The sequence below is a fragment of the Notamacropus eugenii genome, chromosome 6 (assembly GCF_028372415.1).
Source record: "Notamacropus eugenii isolate mMacEug1 chromosome 6, mMacEug1.pri_v2, whole genome shotgun sequence".
Lineage (NCBI taxonomy): Eukaryota > Metazoa > Chordata > Mammalia > Diprotodontia > Macropodidae > Notamacropus > Notamacropus eugenii.
This window is the reverse complement of record NC_092877.1, coordinates 43,218,007-43,230,056: the sequence shown is the minus strand read 5'-3', so window position 1 is coordinate 43,230,056 and position 12,050 is coordinate 43,218,007. Positions and strand designations below refer to the sequence as shown.

The 12,050-nt window shown below is 38.9% G+C and overlaps 1 non-coding gene across 1 annotated transcript; it reads left to right on the top strand.

Moving 5' to 3' along the window:
- The first annotated feature begins 6,148 nt into the window (after positions 1-6,148).
- On the top strand, positions 6,149-6,220 carry TRNAA-UGC (transfer RNA alanine (anticodon UGC)). The gene has a single exon. It is a non-coding gene; the product is annotated as a tRNA-Ala (tRNA).
- The last annotated feature ends 5,830 nt before the right edge of the window (positions 6,221-12,050 follow it).

Below are 12,050 nucleotides of genomic sequence, written 5' to 3'. Positions count from 1 at the left end.
GCTTTCTCTTGACCCTTGTTTTTGCATTTCAACGTTCTCAACTCTTATATTCTCATCAACAATAGCTGAAAGTATTGTTCCCGTTCTGTTTGTTTTCCTTGAAAAAATTGTGGCCAGCTTTTTGGAGTAAGTTACTTGGGGTTGTAATCCTTTCTCTTGCACCTGTTAGAAAATAGTTCTCTAAGATCTTCTCTCATTTGTAGGATAAGCTGTCAGGTCCTGGGAAGTACTGGGCCTCTTTTATCTAGCAAATAGCTGTTCAGTATGCTATATGTGACCAAATCACCACCTAATACTATAAATTTGAGCTTCAACTTCACTTAATTGGGCATGTGCAAAAGTCCCAGGGCTTTCCTAGCCTTAAGAACCCAGTTCACTTACTCTGCAGATAGTTCAAAGCATCTCCCAGTTTTCCCCATATCTGTAGCTCCTTAGTGCTTTCTGGGCTCCTGTCTAGAGAGAAGAATGTTCAAATTAAAACCCATAACATCCTTGGCTTAATGCTACCCTCCTCCCACAACTGGATCCTTTATCTAGTTGACCAGAAAGAAATTCATTCATTTGTAGTTCAATTTAAATTGCATTTACTACTTTGAAAGCAAAAGTAAAATGTAACATTAAGCTGAAAACAGTTGAGCACCCCCAACTTTAGCTCTCTTCACACTCTTCTGTGACATGCCTCAATAATCTTAAGGAACTAGAAGGCCATTATACACCAACAGAATTTCAAAGAGCAATATTTTCAGGGATTCCAGTTTCAAAGTCCTGGAGGGGAAGGAGGCAGGGCAAATCAGCACAACATGCACCCTCGTCCCCTTCCACTGCTGGTAGTGAATGATCTCTGCTTCCTTACCAATTGGTTTATGATAGATACTAACTGTCCTATAGAAAATCAGTTCATAGATCAGAAACACCTCATATCCCAGATAACTTTCACAAGGAAACTTGACTGAAAATATTACATTTATTTTGGGAACTGAAGTTTCTACTAAGAGATGAATTGCAAGGGAGACTGTTGATGTTAAGCATGGATATGTGTAGACAGCATGGTATATGGCCTGACAAAAATGAACCTGGTGAATATGCCTGAGAGCTTTCATGAATAATGTGCATTGTCACAAGTACAATGATCACATGTTCATTTGTGACAATTTTTAAAAGAACTTCCATGAAAGATCATAATTACTAGTTTGCCTGTTGCTTTTTTGTTTTTTTTTTTTTAAATCCTGAAATGAGATAACTAAGCCCTGGAGAAATTGATGAATTTCTTGGATAATTAATGTTTCTGGATGTGCCATTTTCACAATATCAGTGGATTTTAAAATGTTATTTTGATGATCTAGGCTGCACTTGATGTTAATGTGCTCAATCTAAATGCCACTATATCAATTATAAACACAGTAGTGCCATACAAAAATAATTTCTTGGTGTTTAGACTGATCAACGTATACCAACAGGGGAAACTATTGTAAAAATACTTAAATCTGGTTTTTGTTTTAATTTTCAAATTAATTTTATTCTGAATTCCAAATTTTTCTCCTTCCCTTCTCTCCCCCCTTTCTTTCCCCCTCTCCAACACAGCAAGCAATCTGATATATGTTATACATGTGCAATCATGTTAAATATATTTCTACATTAGTCATGTTATAAAAGAAGAATCAGAACAAAAGGGAAAAACCACGAAGAAGAAAAAACAAAAAAGTGAAAGTAATATGCTTCAATCTAGATTCAGACTTCATAGTTTTTCTCTGGTTGTGGATAACATTTTCCGTCATGAGTCTTTTGGAATTGTCTTGGGTCACTGAAAAATACTTAAATCTAATTTTTGTGTTGTACCACATTTTACACATGTCTCTCTATTTTGTTATGCATGTCAACAATCATACCTGTTTTAAATTTACCTAGGCCTTAAATGTTTTGTCTTTTACAAAATCAATATTCTTTCTGGATTTGTGTCTTAAGTGTTTCGTTGCTTCCAACATCATGTTAAGTATCAAAGGAGAGGCAATATGGAATACTGAACAGAGTATTGAACATGGAGTTAGAAATATTTCAGTTTAAAGTCTGCCTTACTAGCCATGTGACCTTAAGTCATTTAACCTCTCTGGGACTCAGTGTCCACTTCCTTAAAAAATGAAGGGTTTTAATACATTGACCTTTAAGCTCTCCTCTAGCTCTGAATCTATGATCCTATAAGCCTGAGTTTTAGGATTTATAGATTTAGATATAAACATAGATATAGATATATTCTTTTATGTACAATGATAATGCTTGTATCTTCATATGTAAACTACTAAATAAATCATACATACTGAAATGTCACTGCAAATAATATGTGTGGTATGACTCAGTCAAATAAAGACATGAGTATTAGTCTGTGTTTATATACTGGGTGTTTAAGCTATTAAAGCTTAAAGCCATAGTAAGACTTGGGATAATCTGTACATGTTGGTTGGTTGGTTGTTGTCCTTCGTCTTCGAAGAGGACCAAAATGACATCCATTGTAAAGTGAAACTTCATTGTGTCTGACTGTGGCTGATCAGACCAATATGTGCTAGAAATGCTCTACCACTGGTTGAGCACAGGTAGTCCATGTGAATATTTGGGGTGGATATCCCAAATTTGCGCATCTTGTGCTTACTTTGTACTGTCTCAATTCTGCTTTGCTCAGAGCACAGCACCTTTTCTGATGTGGGCACACCATGCTGAATGGTCCTGTGCCAGTGTCTCCCATGTTGCACAGTCAAACCCAAAGTTCTTGAGAGAGACCTTGAGAGCATCCTTGTATCATTTCTTCTGGCCACCATGTGATCGCCTGCCTCATGCAAGTTCTCCATAAAATAGTCTTTTGGGGAAGCCTACATTTTGCATTGGAACAACGTGGCCAGCCCATCGGAGTTGTGCTCTCTGAAGCATAGTTTGAATACTTGGCAATTCAGCTCGAGCAAGGATCTCAGTGTCTGGTACCTTATCCTGCTAGGTGATCTTTAGAATGTTCCTAAGACAGTACAAATGGAAGCGATTTAGTTTCCTGGCATGGCGCTGGTACACTATCCATGTTTCACAAGCATATAACAATGAGGTCAGCACAACGGCTCTGTAGACCTTCAGTTTGGTAGTCAGTCTCTCTCCCAAACTTTTCTTCTGAGCCTCCCCAAACACTGAGCTAGCTCTGGCAATGCGTGCATCAATCTCATTGTCAATAAGTACATCCCTGGAAAGTACACTACCAAGGTAAGTGAACTTATCCACAGCATTCAAAACTTCTCCATTTGTTGTAACCAATGGTTCCATATATGGATGGTGTGGTGGTGGCTGATGGAACAGCTGTGTTTTCTTGGTGTTAATTATTAGGCCAAAATTAGCACAGGCAGCAGAGAATTGATCCATACTTTGTTGCATCTCAGCTTCAGAGGCTGCATTGAGGGCACAATCATCTGCAAACAGAAAATCATTCATCAACACTCCCTGCCAAGGAGCAGAACAGAGCTCTGTACACAACATTTGTAGATCTGACTGAGGCCTTTGACACTGTTAGTCATGAGGGCTTATGGAAAACTATGTCAAAATTTGGTTGCCTGGAGAAGTTCATCAATATTGTATGTCAATTTCATGATGGCATGTTTGCCCGGATTCTGGAGAATAAACAAAGCTCTTGTGCCTTCCCTGTCACCAATAGAGTGAAACAGGGCTGTGCGCTTGCTCCCATGCTTTTTAGCATGATGTTTTCAGCCATGTTGACAAATGCTTTCAATGAGAATGAGCACAACATCAAGGTCAATTCCCGTACTGATGGTAAGTTGGTCAATTTGAAAAGGCTACAAGTCAAGATCTGCACATGTATGTGTTTTGTGAACTATTTTATGCTATCTCATGTTGAGGGGTAAAATGTTGTATGTATTTATTGGTTGATGCTTTGGTAAGAATTCTGATAATGGAAAAAAGAATTTGATGTAGTAGAAACAGAAATAGTACTGGTATCAGGACATATGGTGTGACACTGATTCTGACACTGATTTAACCAGTGATTTAACTGATTTAACCCAGTTCTGACATTGATTTAACCTCTGATTTAACCCAATTCTGACACTAATTTAACCTCTGTCATCTTCATTTTTCTCATTTGCAAAATAGATATAATAATAATTATATTCTCTACCTCATAAAGTTGTTGGGAGGAAAATTTTGTAAAATTTGAAGTGCTATGTTGAATTACTAATACTATAGTTATATGTATAATGATAATGACATTATCACAAATACAACAGAAATGCAAATGAAAGGTTAACTTATATTTAGTTCCTCAAGCCCAGTTAAGAGCAAAAGCTTCTAACATTCCAGCCTAGAGAACATCTAGTGGGGTATTAGGGGAAAACAAAGCTCTTGGAGACACTGTGGTTAGCAGACCACCTGTGACCTGAAAGAAGATCCAGCAAAGGAGACTGAGAAGATAAGCCAGATGGGTAGGAGGAGAACCAGGAGAGATTAGTACCCCTAAAACTTAGAGAGGAAAGAGAATGCCAAAGAGAAGAGGATGATCTGCAGTGTCAATGGCTACAAGGAACAAATGCTTGCATTGAGTGAGTTTGGCTAGTAGGAAGCCTGTTAGTTTTGATGGCAGCTCTAGGGTATTAGCTAAAATGGTAGAGCACTCAGTGCTAGAGGTAGTAGGATTGCTGCCTACATCCTGCAGATCTCCAATGAAACTGAGAAACCGATGAAATGCAGACTATCCTCTACTTCTAGGACTCAACCCCCACTCCTGATCATTAGGACTAATTGGGAACACAGCCTCAATTTTCATGCTGGGCTAGGTGGAAAAGTCAGAAGTTCTCATTTCAGAGATAACATCTCTAAGGTTTTGCTTCATATTCTTTAAGTTGGCCAAAAAAGAAGAAGAAGAAGAAGAAGAAGAAGAAGAAGAAGAAGAAGAAGAAGAAGAAGAAGAAGAAGAAGAAGAAGATGCCAAACGTTGGTGAGGTTCTGGGGAAAGCAATATTTTTATGCTGTGTTGGTAAAACTGTGAATTGGTCCATTAATTTTAGAAAGCAATTTGGAAAATCCCCTCTCCCAATTGTTTAACTGAAATACATTTTGACTCCAAATTGTCACTGCTGGCCTTAGATTCCAAAGGGATAAATAGAAAGAGGGAAAGGGCCAATACATGCAAAAATATTGCAGCAGCTCATTTGTGCTGGCAAGAACAAGAAACTAAGGGGATGCCCATCAAATGGGACATAGTCAAATTATGGTATATGATATAATGAAATACTGTTATGCTGTAAGAAATGATCAAAGGGATTGTATCAGATAAACCAGGGAAAACTTTTTTGAATTGATGCAAAGGGAGGGCAACACTTTCAACAGTAACAAAACTATCGTAAAGACAAACAACTCGGAAAGACGTTAGAATTCTGATTAATGTAATTACCGTCCATGATTCCAGAGAAATCGTGATGTAAAATGCTACCTACCTACAGAGAAGTGATGCACTCAGAGCTCAGAATGAGTCTCTTTTTTTTGGACAATAGCTAATGCTTGTCTATGCTTAACTATTCATGTTTGTTACAAATGGGTTGTTTTTCTTTTTCCCTTCCATTTGGACTGGAAGGAAGCAGAAGGCAGAGAAAACAGTTCTATTAAAAATAATATTAATATAAAAAATTTTCTCTGGTGAGTAGTATTTTAGATTATTGTTTTGCCTATTATAATATAAATTCTTTGAGAGCAAAGACTGTACTGTTTTTTAAAAAATGTATCCCCAACCCTTAGCTCAATGTCTGGGTCATAGAACGTATGGCCATAAAAATACTTTTACCCCTTCCTCGAAGAAAGGAGGTGAATTAATTTTCCATGTCTCTTCTTCTAGATCAAGTTTGAGCATTATAATTACAAAGCTTTCAGTTCCGTGGGGTTCTTATTGTACCTTTCATTTACACAAAATAGTTTCTTTTGCCCCAAAATCTTCAGGATCTCGCTATTATCTCTCTAGTGAAGTTCAAATTGTATGGGTTTTGGCTTTTATGTTTCTTGGATGTACCTGTTATTGGCGGGTCTTCGAGTAATACCATTCTCACCGAACCCACCCTTCGTCAGAGCAAAATGGATGTTATTTATTAGAAGGAAGTGAAAAAATTCGAGCCACGTTGGGGATATAGCTCAGTGGTAGAGCGCACGCTTTGCATGCGTGAGGCCCCGGGTTCGATCCCCGGTATCTCCATGCTGCTATCTTGCTTTTCTAAGGGCCAAGTACCTTCCCCAGTCTTCTGCTGTGGGATTCTCCTTCAAGAAAGTGAAAGGATCAAAGCCACTTGTTGAATTCGGAAGTTCGCCCCACAAACAGCCCTCAGGCGTACTACAGACCTGGTCTTTGGGAGTGACAGCAATATGTGAGAGACCCTGCGAGCCACCATGGAAAACGAACTTTAAGTCACACTTTTGGGAGTGACAAAATAAAAATGTCCCCGCTACCTATCCGAAAAGAAGCTGATGCCAAAGGAAGCTCTCGACGAGCTTTGGAAAGGCGCTCAGCTTCAAGAGACTACTTACTAATACATCCAGAGGGAAAGACTCTTGACCTTAAGGTTTGAAAAAAAAAAAAAACCTTCCTCCCACCGCCCCAAATTATGCTCTCGCGATGTCACAGTCAGATCCAGGTTTAGAAGCTTACCCCTCCTAGGCCAAGAGTCTGTCTATTCCTCTCTGTTTCTGTCTCAGTCTCTGTTTCTGTGTCTCTCCCTTGATGTTCTCCCTTCTTCCCCAGAGAGCGCCTCTCATTCCAAGGCTACTCTTTTCCTTCCCTTTCAGCTACCTTGAGGCATCACTAAGTTGAATCTTTTCCTTTCTGCTCAAATAGCTCAAAATCTATTTCTTCTGTCTAGGAGTCGTATGATGGAACTGTCAACCTCTGAGGTATTAAAAGCAGAGGGCTCATCGATACATACTTTCTTTGGGAAGTTTCCTGTTGGGATTGTTGTGGAACCCTAGTAAGACGAATTCACTGGAGATCGATAAAGACGTCTCTATCCTTCCACTTTAACATTTCCAAAAATTTGGAAGGCAAACGCTGTTGTCTTTTTTAAGGGGCCCAATGAGTTTGTGGGCTCTAATCTTTTGAGTTTCCTTGGACGATTTACTTGTCAAACAAGGAAGAAGAATTTGCAAAGGTCATAGAAGCAAGTATTCTGCCTATAATATACCTGGAAAGTAAGGGGAATTGACGAACCTCCCCCGGAGAGATCTCATTTTTAGGAAGTTCCTTTACAAACTAAAATTATTTACTTTCAGTTTCATCAAATATTGCAAAACTGACTGTCTAATCCTTCTTTCATCTGATAAACCTTGAAACATTTGAAAATAACGATCATGTACCAGGTTCTGTCTTCCTTAGAATAAACACCTCCACTTGGAGGCTCTTCTCCTTCTGCACTGCGCCACCCCTTCCCCTCAGAGAAGAGGCTACCGGATTGAGTGGTGTGTGTGTGTGTGTGTGTGTGTGTGTGTGTGTGTGTGTGTGTGTGTGTGTGTGTGTGTGTGTGTGTGTGTGTGTAGAACGCTGATATCTAATTGGTGATGAAGAACCTGAAAACTCGATGAAAGAGGAGCTAAGCCTTCACACATAGATACACAGATATATACACAATCACTTTAGAAACATTGTTTTGTTTGTAGAGAGAGTGCGGTTTATTTAACAGTATCCCTGGATGTTGCATTTGTTTCATAATAAATACCTGCAACAAATAGTGAATTTACAGTTCCTTACTGTTTACAATTTAGAGATAGATAAAGATCGTGTTTTTAATAAAACAGTGATGCAAAAAAATGTAAAATCCGAATTTGTACGTTTTCTGCATAGTTCGCATGATAAATATACATATATATACATTTATTTACATCTTATGTATTATATATACGTATTATTAGTCATGTCCAATCTCCTTGAATCTGAATGTGTATAAGTTTTTGGCATAGTTCACTATATACATACATGTGTGTGATATATAGATATATTTTATTAATCAAGTCCAATCTCCTTGAAACTATTCCAGTCTCACATTCCCTTATTAAGCAAAACTAAAAAACAAAGTCAGCTTTAAATTTCATAATGTGATGTTTCAATGAAGGCTTTGCGATTAATGTAGCAATCTGGTGTCTACACATACCTCCTCATAAATTATCTTTGATAAGCTAGAATTTAGTGAAGAGGATCTTCATGTCCCCTGAATTTTGTACAAATTGTGTAACTTAAAATTTATTCATTTAATGAACTATAAGAGGAAATAATAGCAATATATTGGTTTTCAAGTTTCAAATCTCTAACATTTCTCAAACACGAGGAAAAGAGTGAATAGTTAAAAGCCAGCCAAATTTATCAGCAACAACTTCACAAAACAGTTTGATGTTGCTATAATCATGTCTTTCCTTCTTTCCTAGAAAATTCCTCTGACCACAGCAAGAGAACCTCAGGTGTTTTAGTCTGAATCTTAAGGCTAAAATCATCAAACATCCTTGACTTCCTGATGATGAGATACAAGGATGGAAAACTCTCCTACTCTTCTTCAATTATCAGGAGAAAGGACTGCTTATGACATTTCTGTGCTCGCAGATTTATATTACCTCCCAAGACCAGACCTAAGATGTCCCTTCTAAGTGTGGACCTTCAATTACTTTGTAACATGTCTTACCTCAGATCACATTAGAGTGATTTTTCTACAGACAATACTATGTTTGGCCGTTAACAGTACCTGAAAATAGTCCTTCCCATCTAGGTCCAAAATCTCTTTTGCACAGCAGTTTCTTCTAATAAAACCAACCTCCCAGTTTCCAGAATTGGCTGTTCCTGAATCTACAAATCCCACAGAACCAATTTTGTTTCTCCTTAGGTGAAGCAAGTCTTATGAATCTTTTCCTTCAGTTATTCAGTCTGTAGAAATAGCCATATTCCAAATATGGAATGGAAATTTATCAAAGGCAATGGATCTGACTAATAAATCTTCCAGATTTTGTCTTCTGTTATTCTTATTTCCCATGTGAATGTGCCTCAACTTTCACAACTGCTATTGTATAGGGATAGCAAAAGAATAACTTGCATTTGGGGGTCCATTATTTATTGAATATAAATGTAGTTGTCTTTCCAGTAGGCAAGTCATTTATTTGTCACTTATTTTAAAAAGGAACATCAGTACCCTACCTAGATAGCTAGTTATCCATGGAAAAGTCTAAGAAATAAATGTTAGTGTCAGTGATAGCCATTTGGTGGTAGTTTAAATTTGGAGTAGGGAAATGGAGATAATGTTTTTAAGTTTCATTAATATTCCTTTTTTTTAAGTTTTTATTAATGACTTTTGGTTTTTGCATCACAGTCATTTTAGGGTGTAATCTTTTCCCCCAACCCCAGCCATTGAGACTTATGCTTGTAACAAAGAAAATCAGTTAAGGAAAACCAGCTGTTTGCTTGTTAGAAAATTTCACTGAGGATGCTAATTTCTTTGACATTATTGAAATTCTACAATCCACACACCTCCCCCTCCTTCCCCCAGGGTCATTAGTGATGCCTAGAAATTCACCTTGGTGCCAATAATCTTACATTTATTATCATGTTAAGCGATTATTTGTCTTTCCCCCCCCAGCACCGCCCTCCCCCCCTCCCCCCGCCATTGCATGTAGGATCTCCTGTTTACTATTCAAGGCAAAAAACAAAAAACAAAAAACCCTCTGTTTTAGCTAGTCACTTTCAGAGACATCCTTTCCCCCATCTCTTATCTACTGGACTTGTAACCTTCCTAAGCTATTTCCATTCCTCCACAGGCTGCTAGAAGAAAGCTGCCTAAAGCCCATAACCAGCCCAGCCCACATTTACTAGGACTTTTTTTTAAATTATCTCTTTGGGATACAGACCTAGTAGTGGTATTGCTGGATCAAAGGGTATAGACAGTTTGCCCTTTGAGGAGTTCCAGATTACTCTCCAGAATGGTTGGATCAATTCACAACTCCACCAAGGAATTATTTTTGGAGGTTTAAGTGAACATGGATTCTCTTCTCCCACTCTCATCCCACTGGAACATGCAAAATGTTATTGTCTAAGTCCATAATTTGGAATAGAAACAAGCCCAAAGAAAAAGCAAAGTAGGAGTCAGAGAACAGTTCTTTCACCCCAGGGGACTCAGGATACCAAAGCTAGCCACAGAGACTCTTTTAATTTTGATTCCCAAGAAGAAATTTCTAACTAGAAAACCTACTAGCTGGGCTCTCACTTTGAGTCCTGAATGAGAAACAAGGATGCAGCCTGGAGATGATTCCTTTTGAAGGGGACAGGAACTGAGGGCTGGGCAGTGGAATGGGACACAACGAGGAAGATGAGGTGTCGATGCCCCCTCCCCCCATTCTAAGGAAAAATGAATCTAAGAGCATCTATGTAAATAACTTTGGCATTCCATTAGGCAAGTGATTCCTTTTTCAACTTCTTCTTTTGGCTTGAACTTGACAGTCTAGGAGGGTGAAGGTTATAAGTTTCAATCTGTGACTGGCTGAGAGTGTAAGGAGGTTGGGGAGAGTTATAGACAGGAAAAGGGTTTTACCAAGCCTTACTGTGCATAAGAGTCCTTCCATCTGACTGCTTGACTAACACTTAGAGTTGAATGCCTCACCCTTTAAAATCATTTCCAAGCATAAGAGAACACAGAATTCATTACAATTATCTCCTGAGGTCAAGGCCAAAGCATGCACCTGACTTGTTTACTCTTCAGAGTGCAGACTCACTTACCTGGGTTGAACAAGTATCTGTCTGTTCCTCCCTATCTCCCTTAGGCTTTTTCTCTTCTTCCTCATTCCATCCCATGTGAGGCTGGCCTATTGAGTTCCCTTCCTTTCTGCTGCTACCAGATGCCTTCCAGCTGAATTGTTTCCCTTTTGCTCCTTCAGAGAAGCAGAAGTCTTCAGGACCCTAGAAATCAGTGCTGAGACTCCTCCATCTCAGACCTGTTAAAGGCAGAGAAATGATTGTCAGAATTGTCACAGACTCCTACTATGGCAAATCCCCTTGCATTTCACATAGTTGCGTGCAGAGTTCTAGTGATCCCTTTCAGGTCTAAATCTAATCCTTGTCACCTGCTTTGATCAGGATGTACTTTTTAAACCCTTTTCTCTCCATCCTTTTACAGAGCATTGGGAATTGATTCCTTGAAAAGCATATGAAGTGCCGCATCCCCTCAAAATTCATCACAGCTGCCTGTAAAGGAGCCTAGGAGGCCCTTTCATTGACCTTTCTAACTCCAGTGATATCCCCTCATCAACCCTAAGGTCTGATTCTTCCTTCAGCTACATTGACACTCTGCATGTTTTTCCTCCCTGCCATACCTCTCCTCCCCAGGATCCTGTTGTTTTTTAGTATTTTAATTCATTAGAAGAAGGGCTCTAAGCATATGTCCTGTTCATGATGTTTCTACATCTGGGGAAAATAGCTCAGTGGTTCGGAGCTTGCTTAGCATGTCAGAGACAACATCTCCATCCCCCACTTTTTCTTTCTTTCAATTCCCTCCAGAATTCCCTACCAGTCATAAGTTCTCCAGTGCAACCCAGGAGTTGATGGAGCACAGGCCCTCCCTGTCTCCATCTTCTTCCTCTGCTAGTCACCAGAAGAAATGAATCACTTGGATTTTCCAGGAAGCTGAAGACTTCCTGCTTCATTTCTGCTGAAGCAGCTGCATGCCAGATACATGGCTCCCAAGACACTCCATCCTCTGAAATGTGTCATCTGAATCCCCATCAGTCCTGAAGTGTGAGGATGAGAACACCTTCCAGCCAAAAACTCCAAAGTCCCTGGCAGGATGTTGGTTTGCTTGTGTTTGAGAAGTTTCACTGTGATGATTTTGACTGCTTCACTCAGAGTTTTCCCTATCCTTCACTTGTCTTCAGGATCATAGCCTTCAATTAGTCCAAATGACTTTAAAAGTATTTTTCCTTGCTCTGTTTTCCAGGTTAAGTAATGGTGATATTAGATACCTTATTTACTTCTTTTTGTTCCAGCTTTAGATTTTTGTCTCTTTTTATTT